At 42.2% G+C, this 19,830-nt stretch overlaps 1 pseudogene across 1 annotated transcript in view; it reads right to left on the reverse strand.

Moving 5' to 3' along the window:
* Positions 1-5,535: 5,535 nt before the first annotated feature.
* Positions 5,536-19,830, reverse strand: part of LOC311116536 (utrophin-like) — a 275,197-nt pseudogene continuing 260,902 nt past the window's right edge. The window contains exons 36-40 of the transcript in view: positions 12,171-12,332; positions 11,300-11,546; positions 6,060-6,132; positions 5,886-5,961; positions 5,536-5,561 (exon numbers count right to left, since the gene is read on the reverse strand). The product of the transcript in view is annotated as an utrophin-like (transcript). The remainder of the gene's footprint in view (positions 5,562-5,885; positions 5,962-6,059; positions 6,133-11,299; positions 11,547-12,170; positions 12,333-19,830) is intronic.

A 19,830-nucleotide genomic window follows, 5' to 3' on the forward strand; every position in this document is an offset into this window, starting at 1 on the left:
AATATAAAAATATTGAACTGTAGGAGGAAGGCTGTCACTGGAGATGGAATAAAGCACAGACTTGCCCAGCATGCAGATATTCTGGCTGCACTACTTAAACTAATTAGTGACTCTGGGGTACATGCTGGCTGCTCTACAAATAGATTTGATCAAGATCATCATGAAGGAAATGATCAAGGGATCGGTCTGAGTACGGTTAAAGTCTGAAAACTCATTTTCTATGGCTGATCACTGTGCTGGAAGAAATTGGTGAGGGGAATTAGGTGAGTGGTTAGGTTTTCATCACGTTGCAGGCGGCAGGTAGCTTAGTGGTTATGAGTGTTGTGCCAGTAACTGAAAGGTCACTGGTTCTAATCCCCGAGCTGACTAGGTGAAAAATCTGTCGATGTGCCCTTGAGCAAGGCACTTAACCCTAATTGCTCCTGTAAGTCGCTCTGGATAAGAGCATCTGCTAAATGACCAATTATTGTTTATTTTTTACATAACAGCATTTAGGATATGTCATGATAACCTTAGAAAGGAAGGAAGGAAAGGAGGGATAGAGAAACAGAAGTAAGGTGGAAGAAAGGAAAGACAAAGAAGAATGGAAGGGAAGAAGGAAGTGATTGATAAACTAATCTCTTTCAAAAATAATACAGATGGTGTACAAAGCAATGAGCATACATGAACAATTTTTCCACCATTTATATGACCAAGATGAATCTCACCTCCAACAACATTAATTGGACATCACATACGCTTTAAATAAAAGGGTGTACGGGAATAAGTGATGAATTCTTCTGGATGTGAGTAATACTCTAGTGAAATAAATGTTCAGCTTACTATGGGGTAACAGAGGACTGCATGAGGAAGGGAGGAAGCTGGGTTTGTTGGCTAATTACTTCCCATCATTCATTTGTTCTCTCAGTTCCCGCTCAGTGCCTTCCTCTGGTAACATTACTATAATGACAGAACCTCACGCTGTGCAATCAATTCCTTTGATAAATAATGATGATTAAGCCCACGCTGGGCGCCTGGCGACGTGGCAGATTTCTGCTCATATGAGGACCATTTCCATCATAACCGTTATGGATGCCCGCCATGGTACACCGTTGAATCCTGGGTAATATTTTCCTGATGAGACGTTTGCAAGGAGGGAGGGTAAACAACTTTACATATGTGTTTGTTCAAAAAATTAATGAATGGTGATAGAATGCTTCACATTAGAAAGTCATATCTACTGGGTTGTTGTCTGTGACAAACTGACAACAATCCTAACGACACTATTCAGTATTCACAATGTCACTTGATTTACTAACTGTTTAACATACAGTGGACATTTGTACTGCAAAGAACACCATAAAGGATCTAGCCATTTTTCACACGTTGTTTTGTATTACAAGACTAACACACAGTTGCCGGCTTGTAGAGTAGACCAAATGTACTATTCTGGGGAAGCACACATTGTTAATAAGTCCTTGAATCAAGAGTCCACAGAAACAACAGTTGTTATAAAAATGTATTTAGAATAAAACATATGTAGCCATATTACATGTAGTGTGGTCAATCTATACTACATACCTCAGGAAAGACAATTATCTCCATCATCATCATCATCTCTACCACTATCATCATCATCAGTCCAATGACATAGTTGGAGGAGGTTATGGTAGTGTTATTAAAACGAACAAGTTTTATAGGATAGCATAGCAGAAAACACGACACATAACTCTGAGATAGCGAGACCAGTGCTAGAGGTCTGACAGGGGAAAATCAACACATACAGACACAGTATACTGATGAGGGGCAGCAGGGCCACAGACCCATTGGTGGTAAAGTAATAGAATGTGTATTGTCTGTTATTTTACTCTGCTGGGTATCTCCCCACAGCAGTAACATTGAAATGAAGTACAGTAAAATTGAAATGAAGTACAGTCAAATTGAAATGAAGTACAGTCAAATTGAAATGAAACAAGTTACAGACCACGCAAATGAAAAGGTGTTTGTGTCTGAGGTAGCAAGGCAATCATGGCTTTTTTTTCTTTTTCTTTTTTTTTTTTACATCGATTTATAAAACGATTGTACACAATGACCTCTTACAATGGCCTCTTACAAACCCGATTATTTCTGAACAGCTTTAAGTTAAATTAATGTATCGTTTCCACTATCTCGCCTTAATATAACAATCCAACTTAATTACTACAACGTTAAATCAGTCTGCCACACTTGGAATGACAACTGTATAGGCACAGGAGGGGTTAAGTTTACATTGCAATTGCGGCCGGCATGACAACTCCGGCAGAATCGCATCAATAACTCTTTAAAGGGAGGAAAAACATTTTCTATTGTCTAAAATGATCATTTGAGGCGATAATCTTAAAATGGGCCTTCTCTTTCCCAAATCAGAGAGAAAAACAGTGACCATGTCCATCGTGATGACGGCAGTAGGGTAGAAGCAGAGGGGAGCAGTGGAATAACAACAATGTAAACAGTTTGATTCCCAGTGAAAGCAGAACAAAACAAAAACAACAGAAAATCCACAAAAAGCATATGTTCTTATACAAAGCCCCCGAACTCCATAATCATCAGCATGTTCATACAAATCACTGACAAATGTTTAACCGACTCCAGGTACGATCTACAGTTCATAAATTTGACATTTTGCATAGTACAAGACGACGACAATGTGGTAATAGCAGTAAAGTTCTGTGGTCCTGTGTGTCTTTGGGTTTTAGGGAGGTCTCTTGCTAGGGGCTCTAGCTCTCCGTCTGTCCTCCGGAAAAGTGAAGCGAGGGAGAGAGTATAAGCTGTGTGTTTGGGAATGTTTCTGTCTCTCCGAAAGGAACTTTTCTGATGGTCCTCACATCACCTGAAAACACAGATAAAACACACACATTACTTATTAGAACATCCACATACAAACACACACATACACACACACACACTGGTGAGAACACACATGCACACACATTAGCTATACTAAACAAAGTTGGCAGACATGTCAATAATGATCAAGACCAAATAGGGTCTCCCTCTTATCTCTGGGTAAATCATGTCTCTGTCTAAATATCCACTGAGGTAAAATACACATTAAGCAGAGCAAATACAATCTTCCAAAAGATTAAAAGTGTGTCTACCCACAGTTATCTCTATATGGGGAGGGAATGAGAGTTCAGGGGATGCGTAGAAAATACATATATTTCGCTGTGTTTTGATGTAACACTCATCAGCAGATATTTGATGTAAAGTATCGGAGGCTCTTAAAATGCAATCAGGGCAGGTTGGCAAACAGACTGGCAGTCTCTCATGCCTTTCACAACCCATTTAAAGAGAGGAGACAGGAGAGATAAGGGACGCAGATGGTCACTAAGGATTCTGGGATAGGCTTTTAAATGTAACACCGGGGTCTCCTCGGAACAAGAGACTGGCATCTGAATGGACATCTGAACCTATTCAACCACACTCCGGGCTTAGAGAAACCTGCAGCAACCACTTTTAATGGAGTTACACTGAACAAAAATATATAAACACAACATCTAAAGTGTTGGTCCCATGAGCTGAAATAAAAGATCTCAGAAATGTTCCATATGCACAAAAAGCTTATTTCTCTCAAATTATTTGCCCAAATTTGTTTACATCCCTGTTAGTGAGCATTTCTCCTTTGCCAAGATAATCCATCCACCTGACAGGTGTGGCAAGAAGCTGATTAAACAGAATTATCATTACACAGGCGCACCTTGTGCTGGGGACAATAAAAGGCCACTTTATAATGTGCAGTTTTGTCACACAACACAATGCCACAGATGTCTCAGATTTTGAGAGAGCGTGCAATTGGCATGCTGACTACAGGAATGTCCACCAGAGCTGTTGCCAGAGAATTGAACGTTCATTTCTCTACCATAAGCCGCCTCCAACGTCGTTTTAGAGAATTTGGCAGTACGTCCAACCGGCCTTACAACTGCAGACCACGTTTATGGTGTCATGTGAGCGAGTGGTTTCCTGATGTCAACGTTGTGAACACAGTGCCCCATGGTGGCAGTGGGGTTATGGTAAGGGAAGGCATAAGCTACGGACAACGTACACAATTGCATTTTATCGATGGCAATTTGAATGCACAGAGATACCGTAACGAGATCCTGAGGCCCATTGTTGTGCCATTCATCCACCGTGATCACCTCATGTTTCAGCATGACAATGCACAGCCCCATGTCGTAAGAATCTGTAGACAATTCCTGGAAGCTGAAAATGTCCTAGTTCATCCATGGCCTGCATACTCACCAGACATGTCACCCATTGAGTATGTTTGGGATGCTCTAGATCGACGTGTACGACAGCGTGTTCCAGTTCCCGCCAATATCCAGCAACTTCACACAGCCATTGAAGAGGAGTGGGACAACATTCCACAGGCCACAATCAACAGCCTGATCAACTCTATGCGAAGGAGATGTCGCGCTGCATGAGGCAAATGGTGGTCACACCAGATACTGACTGGTTTTCTGATCCACGCCCCTACCTTCTTTTTAAGATATCTGTGACCAACATAATAATAATAATAATATGCCATTTAGCAGACGCTTTTATCCAAAGCGACTTACAGTCATGCTTGCATAATTTTTTTTGTGTATGGGTGGTCCCGGGGTTCGAACCCACTACCTTGGCGTTCCAAGCGCTGTGCTCTACCAGCTGAGCTACAGAGGACCACACAACATCTGCATATCTGTATTCCAAGTCATGTGAAATCCATCGATTAGGGCTTAATGAATTTATTTATATTGACTGATTTCCTTATATGAACTGTAACTATAATGTGTTCAGTATAGATAAGAAAGAAGGGAAGAAAGGAGAGATAAGTGGTAAATGTGGTCCTAAGCACATTTCTCCCTGTGTTGACTACGGGTTCATATTAAGAGGACATAAATACCAAAACTGACCCAGGTTTAATTAAATATGTGAAAAAAACAGATAGCACTGGCTAACATAATGGACATCAAGGGAAGAAGAAGAAAATACTGGAGAAGGAAAATAAATAGGCCCTTGTGAAGGAGCAGCCAAATACTACTACGTAACAAATAAATGGTTTAACTGACTGTAAAGGCAATGGGGAGAATTGAGATGGGCTGAGATGTTAAGAGGCGAGAGAGAGAGGGTGGGAGAGAGAGCGAGAGAGCAGACTATACAGTAATTACAGTAACAGCTGGTAACTTGTGCTGCTGGTCTACAGAGCCTTAGAATCCATCTCTGCCTCCATATACAAGATATGTTGAGTACATTTCAGTGATCTATTTCATTTTCTGTGTGTTTTGTTACTCCCTCCCCTTTGTCCTCATCTACTCCCCTTGATGAGCACAAAACTGCCATTTTCCTCCAGAGAGTGGCTGAATCTCTTGTACATTCAGTTCATTGAACAGTTGGACTGCCTGCCATGTAGCTAGCGACAGTATACCTATTTGTCTAATTTGCGCATTCACCCTTTACGAAATGAGCTCCAGCTAATTTCCTCCTATCAAATCCTGAGTGAAACGGGCATTATGCAGGGGGGTGAGAAATATAGATTACCTGTGGTCTCGAGGAGAGGCTTGAAGCTACAAGAAAAACAGAAACAACTTTGTGAGAAAAAACACAATATTGACTATCTCCATGCACCTACACTGATTGGTTGAAGCTAAGTTCAGATGCCCCTGGGCCGCTCCTACACACACACACGCATAAACTAAGTATTATCTTTAAGTGTTGTTGCGATCATTGTTGAGCCATTATGCCTGCTAGGTGAGGAGTAAACCAGTCTTGATACCCCCGCAGCACCCTTTAGATTACTTTTAACTAAACTCCTCTTCCCTAGGAAAAGGCAAGAGGAGAGGGAGGTAAACAGAGAAAAGATGAGAGAGAGGTAGAGTTAGAGGATTTACGACTGCATGCAGTTGATCTGTTCCATGACGTCTGCCAGATCAGAGCTTATGTTGTGTGGGTGGTCCAACAGCTCATCTGAAACACACACACACACACACAAACAACAGTTTAACACACTGCGTGTGCGTGTGCGTGTGTGTGCGTGTGCGTGTGTTTGTGTGTGTCGAACCGACCTGTGTGTTCGGTGAGGGCCCCTCGTTCTTGCATGCTGGGGGATGACACTCCATTCACCCTGGAGTCCATCTCCTGGTGAGAGAGAGGAAGAGAGAGGAGGAACGATGAAAGATAGATGGAGTAGAAAAGAGGACAAGGGAGGAGGGGAAAAAAACAAGAGGAGGGAATGAGGATCAAGTAAGACGAGAACAGAAGAATCGAGAGAGAAACAACAACAAAGACAGAAAGAAAATTTAAAAAATAAGGAAGGAGAGAGACAAGGACAAGCGTCAATACTAAAACATGGAGTCCTCACTATTCATTATTCATAGTGGCATACTTCACTGGTGAAGACATCAAACAAAATATTGCTCTACATAGAAATCATCAGTCACAAACAAGGGAATACCACACAGTGTGACACGATGGGGCTGGGATAAAAGATGTCATCACGTGTAGTAATATTTACATGTGTCTATAGCCCTGTCCCAATTTGTGTCAAACACTGTCACTCCCTGTCTTGAGTTCAGCTAAATATCTAAGGGTTTAGGTTCTTATTTGTTTAATTTGATGACTTTCATTCATGAAAAAGTACAATTATTTGATTGGGATCTGGCTTAGAAACTTCAGAGAATCCATGTTGTTGTTTTTCTACTTGGCTAAGGCATTTCAGTTACCATGAAAAAGAGAAAGAGACAGAATACCAATCAAAGGAATAAACAAAGTTAATACTTTAAGACAGCATACTCAACACGTTTTTAAGGATCCTCTCAAGCAAACTTGACAGTTCATCAATGTAGTAAAAGCATGAATGTATGAACACGCACGCACGCACGCACACACACAGAAGAGGGCACCTGATGTCCACTGACATTTACTAGAGTCCAATATGCCCCTTAGCTTTCCAGAGACAATCAATTTAGCCTGCCTGCCTATCCCATCCTTCGCTCCTCTACTCCCTCCCTGTCTGTACAATCTCTGGCTCGCCTCCTAACTCCTCTTCAGTCCCCAGCTGTAGTAAACGTTAACGTGATGGATACATCTCCAGCGCATTCACACAACGTCTTTGGGGCGGTATGTGAATTGGAGTGGGTCTAGGGTTTCCGGCATGATGGTGTTGATGTGAGCCATGACCAGCCTTTCAAAGCACTTCATGGCTACCGAGTGCTACAGGGCAGTAATCATTTAGGCAGGTTACCTTCACTTTTCTTGGGCACAGGAACTATGGTGGTCTGTTTGAAACATGTAGGAATTACAGACTCGGTCAGGAAGAGGTTGAAAATGTCAGTGAAGACACTTGCCAGTTGGTCCGCGCATGCTTTGAGTACATGTCCTGGTAATCCGTCTGGCCCCGCAGCTTTGTGAACGTTGACCTGTTTAAAGGTCTTGCTCACATCGGCTACGGAGAACGTGATCACACAGTTGTCCGGAACAGCTGGTGCTCTCATGCATGCTTCAGTGTTGCTTGCCTCGAAGCGAGCATAAAAGGCATTTAGCTCGTCTGGTAGGCTCGAGTCACTGGGCACGCGGCTGGGTTTCCCTTTGTAGTCCGTAATATTTTGCAAGCCCTGCCACATCCGACGAGCGTCAGAGCCGGTGTAGTAGGATTCAATCTTAGTCCTGTATTGACGCTTTGCCTGTTTGATAGTTCATCTGAGGGCATAGTGGGATATCTTATAAGCGTCCGGATTAGTATCCCGCTCCTTGAAAGCGGCAGCTCTAGCCTTTAGCTTGGTGTTGATGTTGCCTGTAATCCATGGCTTCTGGTTGGAAAATGTACGTACGGTCACTGTGGGGAAGACGTCGTCGATGCACTTATTGATGAAGCTGGTGACTGAAGTGGTATACTCCTCAGTGCCATTGGATGAATCCCAAAACATATTACAGTCTGTGCTAGCAAAACAGTCCTGTAGCGTAGCATCCACGTCATCTGACCACTTCTGTATTGAGCGAGTCACTGGTACTTCCTGCTTTAGTTTTTGCTTGTAAGCAGGAATCAGGAGGATAGAAGTATGGTCAGATTTGCCAAATGGAGGGCGAGGGAGAGCTTTGTATGCATCTCTGTGTGTGGAGTAAAGGTGGTCTAGAGTTTTTTTTCCTCTGTTGCACATGTGACATGCTGATAGAAATTAGGTCAAACAGATTTAAGTTTGCCTGCATTAAAGTCCCCGGCCACTAGGAGCGCCACTTCCGGATGAGCATTTTCTTGTTTACTTATGGCCTTATACAGCTCGTTGAGTGCGGTCTTACTGCCAGCATCGGTTTGTGGTGGTAAATAGCTAAAATGTAAATGTAAATGTGAATAGACGGCTATGAATAATATAGATGAGAACTCTCTTGGTAGATAATGTGCTCTACAATTTATCATGAGGTATTTACTGCTCCCGAGTGGTGCAGCAGTCTAAGGCACTGCATCTCAGTGCTAGAGGTGTCACTACAGACTCCGGTTAGATTCCAGGCTGTATCACAATCCGGCTGTAATTGGGAATCCCATAGGGCGGCGCACAATTGGCCCAGCGTCGTCCGGGGTAGGCCGTCATTGTAAATACGAATTTGTTCTTAACTGACTTGCCTAGTTAAGTAAAGGTTAAATAAAATAAATAAAACATTCTACCTCAGGCTAGCAATACCTCGAGACTTCTTCAATATTAGACATTGCGCACCAGCAGTTATTGACAAATAGACACATACGTAGCTGCTCTGTCCTGCCGATGCACGGAGAAGCCAGCCAGCTCTATATTATCCTATTATCCTATTTTAAAACTTCCTCATTTACAGACTACTTTGGATTCTGCTGCATTGTCTTCCCGCCAAGGCTTGCTGTGGTTTTGTAAACAAAACTCCCGGGAGGAAGCCAGCTGTTGCGTACTGTAGTAGCTAAAGTAGATAGCTTGCTTTCGTATTGGCAAATCATCATAACATTTGATAAATCCTGTCGGACTTTGAGGTAGAATAATGTTTTATTTACTCAAGCCAGAATTTACTGAGGAACTTGTGCAGTTGGACGCTGAGCAACACGGAGGGAGGATGAATCAGCGGCGCCTGTAACCGAGCCACCAGGAGCGGTGGTGAGAGCCAGGTCTGAGGGGGAGTGGTGGTGCAACTGCGGGGCATGTCAACCCATGGCAACCAACGATGAGTGTTTGTGCTGCGCAGAGTGGGACTTGTTACTGCCATCAATTGCGGGGCTACAGCAAAGAAAGCAGTACAACCAGTGATTGTGTAACAAACCCCTTAGACTTTTTTGCGCTCATCAATCCTGGAGTTATAGAGACTGCTCCATGTCCCAAAAATAAAATGGAAGAAGCAGCTCATACCTGCTGGACCGAATGGACAGCTGTCTATCAAGTAAGTGACATTATTCTTGCTTGTCCCAGCATACAGAAACAAAATATAAAGGACATAATCTATTGATTACTTTTGTTGTTTTATAATTGCACTCTGATCAAATCAAATTGTTTCTTGTTATTAGATTATTTGTATCTAGCTATTCACAAATAACATATTTGTTCTCAGTCAATACAGGCTGGTTGCATATCGACTGGTGTTGGAGTGGGCACTGAAGGGAGAGAGACTGGGACGAGGGAAAAGAAGAGTCTTGCCTTCATGTGTAGTTTGTATAATTGTCGCAAATATCCCTCACTGACAGGAGTCTACATGGGAATCAAGGAGGCAGAGGATATAATGGGTATGTTGTAATTATACTCCTATGATTCAGCTTCACAGCCAGACATTGCCTAACCAATTTTGTCAAATCACTCTAATAAATGCTGTTTGAACCAGTACCATCTATTTTGTTACCATCTACTATAAGTGATTCATTACAGTATGCCACATGAGATAGTGTTGTGTATTATATACAGTATAGCAGTCAGATCAATGTATCAGTAACATTTGAGTACTAAAGATACATTGGTAAAAGCCAACAAAACATAGTGTAGACCAGGGATGGGCAACTGGCGACCCGCATGGTCAATTTCCCCCAAAAAACTATAATAAACAAAAATGTGAAACTCAGTCGGTGTCTCAACTGTTGAGAGTTTAGAATAGTATAATACTCAATTTGCAATTTCAAAATGTGGTTGGGCATCATCAGTTTATCTCTTGTTATGTCAGTCACTGACTGTCACGCAATTAACCCATGTCAGCTAACATTTTTAAGATTGGCAAATTAGTCTAGCTAGCTATCTAAACTTGTAGTAATCATGGTCAAATTACCGACCGGGGGCCCCCACTGATTTTTGTCACTCTCACTCAGATATCATATTTAAAACTGCAAATATTTCTCTCCACCCTATGGTAAAATGAGTAGAATTGTATTCATAATATACATTTTCAAACGTCTCCTGTGAATTAGGAACATCCTTCTTACGCCTCACTTGAGAGAACCTGTCATTTGGTTAGCCATAAACTGACAATGATGGGCTGAAAAGCTGAATAAATATTTATTCTGTGAATTTCAGAGCACTACGGAAGGTACATTTAAATTAGACTCTTGGAATTCTCATTTGAACGACTTAGTTTCTCTTTTGAATGATTTATAATCTCGTTAAAACAATTTAGTAAAAAAAGTCAGGATCTGGATATCTGAAGACTCTGTGAATGCATGGATGTGTCTATGCGTGGATGTTCATGTTTGTGTACAATGCCGGTCTTAGAATTTGGGTGGGCTAGGCTGGAGGAAGTGGTGTGTATGTGGGTGTGTATTTGTGTGTGTGTCTTGCAAGGTTTAAATGACCCCTTAATCCCCTAAGAATCAGCCGAGTCACCTTATCTTTCCCAGGCTGAGGTTACTTAATACTATGCCTCGCTGCTTTCAGCTCCAGGGCCCTGAGTCAATACCTGCCTGACGTTTACCTGCTCTGATTGACTCTGTTTGGTTGGAGAGCTTTTATTTTCCACACATCTAAAGAATCATCCTAACTTATTGAGCATCAGGAGAGGCATTAACATAGGATAGATGGATTGGGTTACTGCATAGGGAGGGATTAGGAGGCTGGTTGGAATATGATCAGATTCTAACTTTAGAGGAATGAGTTATGAAACAAACAAGGACACTTTCTAGGCTAAGAAGGATGTTTTATTGTTGTTGCATGATCAGTGCAAGTAATACCACAGCTGGAACAAGCATGTTTGTCTCCATGTGTGTGTTATCAACACACATATTGCACTGGCAAGCTGTCTGAGGTGGTGTGTGTGCGTGTGTGTGTGTGTGTGTGTGTGTGTCTATACTGTATGTGTCCCTCTAAGTGTTCCCCACCTGGTGCAGGAGCTGTCTGAGCCGGTGGAGCTGGGACTCCAGCTGTTTGTTGTGCTCCTCCAGTATGTCCATGCGGGCCTCCAGACGACCCTTGTGCTGCCGGAGCAGTTTGGCCTCAGCCAGCAGGTCAGCCTCGTTAGGACCCCTGGGGTGAGAGGACCCCTCAGGGTCCCAGTGCCCCACAGAACCAGGCCCCCTCTGGCCCCCGTGCTGCTCCTTCAGCTTCTCATACTCCCTCTGCAGGGTCCTTGGGGAGACACAGAGACGGGCGAGAGGGAGATGCAGAAGTCAGACAGTGCACACACACACACATGCAGACACACAAGCGCACACACACATACACACAGTCACCACACAATCGTGCCCACAAATACTGTATGATGAGCCCAATAGTACTACTCAAATCTCCCACTACCCCTTCTCTGTCTCAGTGAAATCTTATCTAAAGCCACTGTACAAAGAGGTACTGGCCCTGTTTTTATCTGTGTGTGTATAGAGCCGTAGGCTCCAGACTGACTGTATTACTTTAGCTGGCGTTTATAGCCTGGCTCATAAAGCAGACTGTGAGTAGAGCTAAATCACAGACACAGCCACTGCCTCAGACACAGAGAGAGACACAGCAGCTCCAAGTACACTAGAGTGCACAGTCACCGCTGACCTTACTCTACCTCCATTCACTATTCAAAGAGGGGGAGAGAGAGAGAAACAGACTGTCAATGTGTATGTGTGTGTGAAAGTTTGACTGGGGTAAAGAGAGGGCGAGAAGAGAAGAGGAACTATGAGAGGAAGATACTGGACATCACTTTTGGTAAGAGGGTGGAACCTAGTAGTGCTGACATTTGACAGAGACCTTCGTTGACCTATCCCATACCTCTGCTCGTCCTCCAGGCGCTGGATGATTCGCTCCAGCTCTCCCCGCTCCTCTCTCTCCACGGCCTGTAGGATCTGGGCAGGGCTCTGGGGCTGGCTGCAGGGAGATACCTCCGCCCCCAGGGTCTGGCAGTACTGCAGGATCAGAGCATGCTCATCATCCCTATGGGAGAGAGAAGAGAAATGAATCAGTACAAATGAACTGCATGACTTTGTTATGTGTAATGTCTTGACTTCTGTTTTGAAATGTGTCTATATGTCCTGACCTCCATTTTTTAATATGTCTGATGTACAGTCCCAGTCAAAAGTTTGGACACACATACTCATTCCAGGGTTTTTCTTAATTTTTACTATTTTCTACATTGTAGAATAGTAGTGAAGATATCAAAACTATGAAATAACACATATGGAATCATGTAGTAACCAAACAAGTGTTAAACAAATCAAAACATATGTTATATTTGAGTTTCTTCAAAGTAGCCACCCTTTGCCTTGATGACAGCTTTGCACATTCATGACATTTTCTCAACCAGCTTCATGAGGTAGTCACCTGGAATGCATTTCAATTCACAGCTGTGCTTTGTAAAAAGTTAATTTGTGGAATTTATTTTCTTCTGAATGCATTTGAGCCAATCAGTTGTGTTGTGACAAGGAAGGGGTGGTATACAAAAGATAGCCCTATTTGGTAAAATACCAAGTCCATATTATGGCAAGAACAGCTCAAATAAGCAAAGAGAAACGACAGTCCATCATTACTTTAAAACATGAAGGTCCGTCAATGCGGAAAATTTCAACAACTTTGAAAGTATCTTCAAGTGCAGTCGCAAAATCCATCAAAAAAATTGCTCTCATGAGGACCGACACAGGAAGAAAAAGACCCAGAGTTACCTCTGCTGCCCAGAGTTACCAGCCTCAGAAATTGCAGCCCAAATAAATGCTTCACAGAGTTCAAGTATCAGACATCTCAACATCAACTGTTCAGAGGAGACTGCATGAATCAGGCCTTCATGGTCGAATTGCTGCAAAGAAACCACTACTAAAGGACACCAATAATAATAAGAGACTTGCTTGGGCCAAGAAACACGAGCAATGGACATTAGACCGGTGGAAATCTGTTGTTTGGTCTGGAGTCCAAATTTGAGATTTTTGGTTCCAACCGCCGTGTCTTTGTGAGACGCAGTGTAGGTGAACGGATGATCTCCGCGTGTGTAGTTCCCACCGTGAAGCATGGAGGAGGAGGTGTGATGGTGTGGGGGTGCTTTGCTGGTCTGTGATATATTTAGAATTTAAGGCACACTTAACCATCATGGCTACCACAGCATTCTGCAGCGATACGCCATCCCATCTGGTTTGGGCTTAGTGGGACTATCATTTATTTTTCAACAGGTCAATGACCCAACACACCTCCAGGCTGTGTAAGGGCTATTTTACCAAGAAGAAGAGTTATGGAGTGCTGCATCAGATGACCTGGCCTCCACAATCACCTGACCTCTAACCACTTGAGATGGTTTTGGATGAGTTGGACATCAGAGTGAAGGAAAACCAGCCATCAAGTGCTCAGCATATGTGGGAACTCCTTCAAGACTGTTGGAAAAGCATTCCAGGTGAAGCTGGTTGAGAGAATGCACAGAGTGTGCAAAGCTGTCATCAAGGCAAAGGGTGGCTACTTTGAAGAATCTCAAATATAAAATATATTTAGATATTTTTTAAACACTTTTTGGGTTACTACATGATTGTTATTTCATAGCTTTGATGTCTTCACTATTATTCTACAAGGTAGAAAATATAAAAAATAAAGAAAAACCCTTGAATGAATAGGTGTGTCCAAACGTTTGACTGGTACTGTATGTATGCTGTCTGTTTGGATATACAGTGAGGGAAAAAAGTATTTGATCCCCTGCTGATTTTGTACGTTTGCCCACTGACAAAGAAATGATCAGTCTATACTTTTAATGGTAGGTTTATTTGAACAGTGAGAGACAGAATAACAACAAAATAATCCAGAAAAATGCATGTCAAAAATGTTATAAATTGATTTGCATTTTAATGAGGGAAATAAGTATTTGACCCCCTCTCAATCAGAAAGATTTCTGGCTCCCAGGTGTCTTTTATACAGGTAACGAGCTGAGATTAGGAGCACACTCTTAAAGGGAGTGCTCCTAATCTCATCTTGTTACCTGTATAAAAGACAACTGTCCACAGAAGCAATCAATCAATCAGATTCCAAACTCTCCACCATGGCCAAGACCAAATAGCTCTCCAAGGATGTCAGGGACAAGATTGTAGACCTACACAAGGCTGGAATGGGCTACAAGACCATCGCCAAGCAGCTTGGTGAGAAGGTGACAGGTAGTGCGATTATTCGCAAATGGAAGAAACACAAAAGAACTGTCAATCTCCCTCGGCCTGGGGCTCCAGGCAAGATCTCACCTCGTGGAGTTGCAATGATCATGAGAACGGTGAGGAATCAGCCCAGAACTACATGGGAGGATCTTGTCAATGATCTCAAGGCAGCTGGGACCATAGTCACCAAGAAAACAATTGGTAACACACTACGCTGTGAAGGACTGAAATCCTGCAGCACCCACAAGGTCCCCCTGCTCAAGAAAGCACATATACAGGGCCGTCTGAAGTTTGCCAATGAACATCGGAATGATTCAGAGGTAACTGGGTGAAAGTGTTGTGGTCAGATGAGACCAAAATCGTGCTCTTTGGCATCAACTAAATTTGCCGTGTTTGGAGGAGGAGGAATGCTGCCTATGGCCCCAAGAACACCATCCCCACTGTCAAACATGGAGGTGGAAACATTATGCTTTGGGGGTGTTTTTCTGCTAAGGGGACAGGACAACTTCACCGCATCAAAGGGACGATGGACGGGGCCATCAAATCTTGGGTGAGAACCTCCTTCCCTCAGCCAGGGCATTGAAAATGGGTCGTGGATGGGTATTCCAGCATGACAATGACCCAAAACACACGGCCAAGGCAACAAAGGAGTGGCTCAAGAAGAAGCACATTAAGGTCCTGGAGTGGCCTAGCCAGTCTCCAGACCTTAATCCCATAGAAAATCTGTGGAGGGAGCTGAAGGTTCGAGTTGCCAAACGTCAGCCTCGAAACCTTAATGACTTGGAGAAGATCTGCTAGAGGAGTGGAACAAAATCCCTCCTGAGATGTGTGCAAACCTGGTGGCCAACTACAAGAAACGTCTGATCTCTGTGATTGCCAACAAGGGTTTGCCACCAAGTACTAAGTCATGTTTTGCAGAGGTCAAATACTTATTTCCCTCATTAAAATGCAAATCAATTCATAACATTTTTGACATGCATTTTTCTGGATTTTGTTGTTCAAATAAACCTACCATTAAAATTATAGAATGATCATGTCTTTGTCAGTGGGCAAACATACAAAATCAGCAGGGGATCAAATACTTTTTTCCCTCACTGTAATGTTTTCATGTTTATATGTTCACCTGTCCGGGGACTGCACATGTAAATGAGCTATTAGCTAAATCCGGTACAACGCATCACTTCTCACTTCTGAGACATATGTTTTGATGTACATTGCCGCTGCTCAAATAAATGTAATAAATCACAAGTGCTTATTGTCATTCTATAAGAGTTTCAATATATTAGACGCATTGTGCGACAGTGTGCTCCACCTCAAACTAAGTTTCAGTTCAAAGAGCTTTGTTTATCTAAATAGTCTTTAGCAGTTCAATTACATAGGCTCAGTGGTTTTAACTTTAGCTTTGGCTAGCTGTTATATCCTCCCTGCGACACAGATCTGTCAATCTCCACCATCAGATAAACGCATGAGAGCGATAGAAAGGAGGGAGAGAGAATGAGAGTGGGTGAAAGAAGACAGAGAAAGAGTGCTTACCTACGGAACAGCAAGAGGAACTGCCCCTCCCTACCTTCAGGCTATGCTCAAACCTGATAGCTACTTTATTGAGAATGTTTTAACTTTCTATGCCTGTGATATGTGGTTGTCCCACAAAGCTATCTTAAGATGAATGCACTAACTGTAAATCGCTCTGGATAAGAGTGTCTGCTAAATGACTAAAATGTAAAAATGTAAAGAGGATGAAGGATGGGTCAACGTTTTTCTGTGTCATATTTGAATGATCTGAGATGCGGTAGCCGGTCTTCCTACGCCACATCTGTCACCTTCACTCAAACACACACACACACACACACACACACACACACACACACACACACACACACACACACACACACACACACACACACACACACACACACACACACACACACACACACACACACACACACACACACACACACACACACACACACAGCCCCAGGGATTATAGGGATTAAACTACGACAAACCATCACACATGCGTGCACACGCACACATACACACATCAGCCACCTGTCCATTACCACAGGAAGTGCCATCCATCGCCAGAGCCATACTGACAACCAAAGAGGCTGTTTCCATTTGGCCAACCTGAAAGCAGTGGTTTTAATTGAAACTGGATGCCATGTTGGCTCTCCCTTGACACATTCGATCCATCCATTCACAATGTCTATTGCCAATCCAGTTCTCATTCTGTGGCTTGGCTAGCTAGTTACAGTGCCTTCAGAATGTATTCATACCCCTGGAATAATTCCACACTTTGTTGTGTTACTGTGATGAGTGTGATTAGAAGGAGTCAGGCGCAGGAGGGTAAATCACCGAATACAGAGTTTATTCCATCGTACACAGTTGCGCTGGATAGCTCCAACAAAATACAGGCACAGTGGAATAATCACTTTGTATTCAGGACAAAAATGTAATTGCTTTGCCACATTTCTTGCAGTATTATATTAGTGCCTTGTTGCAAACAGGATCCATGTTTTGGAATATTTGTATTATGTACAGGATTCCTTCTTTTCACTCTGTCATTTAGGTTAGTATTGTGTAGTAACTACAATGTTGTTGATCCATCCTCAGTTTTCTCCTATCACAGCCATTACACTCTGTCATGGTTTTAAAGTCACCATTGGTCTCACTGTGAAATCCCTGAGCGGTTTCCTTCCTCTCCGGCAACTGCGTTAGGAAGGAAGCCTGTATCTTTGTAGTGACTGGGTGTATTGATACACCATCCAAAGTGTAATTACTAACTACACCATGCTCAAAGGGATATTCAACGTCTGATTTACTATTTTTAACCATCTACTTATAGGTGCCTTTCTTTGCAAGGCATTGGAAAACCTCCCTGGTCTTTGTGATTGACTCGGTTTTTGAAATTCACTGCTCGACTGAGGGAGCTAACAGATAATTGTACGTGTGGGTTACAGAGATGAGGTAGTCATTCAAAAATCATGTTAAACACCATTATTGCACACAGAGTCCATGCAACTTATTATGTGACTTATTAAGCAAATTTTTACTCCTGAACTTATTTAGACTTGCCATAACAAAGGGGTTGAATCCTTATTGACTCAAGACATTTCGGCTTTTCAACAGAATTCCCTTTGATATTATGGGGTGACAAAAAAATCATTTTAATCCATTTTAAATTCAGGCTGTAACAACAAAATGTGGAAAAAGGCACTGTAGCTTTTAGGAAAAAATTATCTGTAATGACTGTTATTGTCAGTCTATATCAAGGCCAGGGCCATGGCTTGGCGCGTGTACCGCTAACTGCGTCGAAAAGCATGGCTAGGCTAAGCAAACACCATCTGGCTAACACAGCTCCAAACTCCTGATGTACAGCACCCAGGAGCCACATTACAGAACCCAGACACAGCATTCCATAAAGTCCCAAGTATTCAGGTCCTCATTAACATGACATGCATATTCAGAGTGTTTGGTATATGAAAGAATTTGTGGACAAAGAATGCTTTGTTTCACAGGTAATTGCAGTTCTATTGTATTCACAAGAACGTGGACTCCTATTCATGGCCAAATATGTCTAAAAGGTACTGATGACGGGTATTGGAAAGTTAAAAAAGATAGGTAGGGAACTTGTTTGTCTGCCCTTTCCTAAAGACCAAAATTGGCACACAAAAAAATGTCTACAAAATATAGATCAGTTTTACTTGAGGACCAAAATGTTGACCGCGGCGCATTACAGGTTGCAAAATATTTTGGAAGAGATTTTTGATGTGCCGATTCCGTGGTACAAAATTCTTGCCAAACAGAATGTTCTGCAGATTTTGCGATGAAGAGACAGAATCGTTAGATCACTTATTTTGGTATTGCCCCTATGTAACTGCTTTCTGGTCACAGATTCAGGAATGGCTGAAAAATCACAACATTTATCTAAAATGAACCCTACAAATAGCAATGTTGGGAGATTTGGAAAACCATAGTCAATCAATCAACAATATAATAATAATTTTAGTACACATATTTATCTTTAACTTACAATCTGTAGATACTATGCGATTAGACAGGTTCAGAATTTATGTGAAACATAAAAATATATGGCACATGGAAATCATAAGTGGGCAGTTTACGGAGATAAGTGGGATGGACTGAGAGTAGCTGAGGGGTGGGTTTAAAAGCTCATGTTCTATAATAATTATGACTAAAAACACGATGTATACATTACTTTATTCTTGCTATTTAACTACTCTATTAATTACTACTGTAAAATGTGTGTAGAATGTACATGTAACAACAAAATAAAAGACGATGTTTCTTTTTGTCCTACAAAGAGGATGGGCAGAAATAAATACAGTTAAACAAGAGCCAAGAAATGTTACTGATTTTTTAAATGTATTATTATTATTATTATTATTATTTTAACCTTTATTTAACTAGGCAAGTCAGTTTAGAACAAATTCTTATTTACAATGACAGCCTACCAAAAGGTAAAAGGCCTCCTGCGGGGACGGGGGCTGGGATTAAAAAATATATATATACATGTATAGCACCAAACACACATCACAACAAGAGAGACAACACAACACTACATAAAGAGAGACCTAAGACAACAACATAGCATGGCAGCAACACACGACAACACAGCAAGGTAGCAACCCAACATGAAAACATTATTGGGCACAGACAACCGCACAAAGGGCAAGAAGGTAGAGACAACAATAGATCACGCAAAGCAGCCACAACTGTCAGTAAGAGTGTCCATGATTGAGTCTTTGAATGAAGAGATGGAGATAAAACTGTCCAGTTTAAGTGTTTTTTGCAGCACGTTCCAGTCGCTAGCTGCAGCGAACTGGAAAGAGGAGCGACCCAGGAATGTGTGCGCTTTGGGGACCTTTAACAGAATGTGACTGGCAGAGTGGGTGTTGTGTGTGGAGGATGAGGGCTGCAGTAGGTATCTCAGATAGGGTGGAGTGAGACCTAAGAGGGTTTTGTAAATAAGCATCAACCAGTGGGTCTTGCGACGGGTACAGTGGGGAAAAAAAGTATTTAGTCAGCCACCAATTGTGCAAGTTCTCCCACTTAAAAAGATGAGAGAGGCCTGTAATTTTCATCATAGGTACACGTCAACTATGACAGACAAAATGAGAATTTTTTTTCCAGAAAATCACATTTTTAATGAATTTATTTGCAAATTATGGTGGAAAATAAGAATTTGGTCAATAACAAAAGTTTCTCAATACTTTGTTATATACCCTTTGTTGGCAATGACACAGGTCAAACGTTTTCTGTAAGTCTTCACAAGGTTTTCACACACTGTTGCTGGT

This window comes from Coregonus lavaretus, assembly GCF_964263955.1.
Source record: "Coregonus lavaretus genome assembly, contig: HAP1_SCAFFOLD_535, whole genome shotgun sequence".
Taxonomy (NCBI): Eukaryota; Metazoa; Chordata; class Actinopteri; order Salmoniformes; family Salmonidae; genus Coregonus; species Coregonus lavaretus.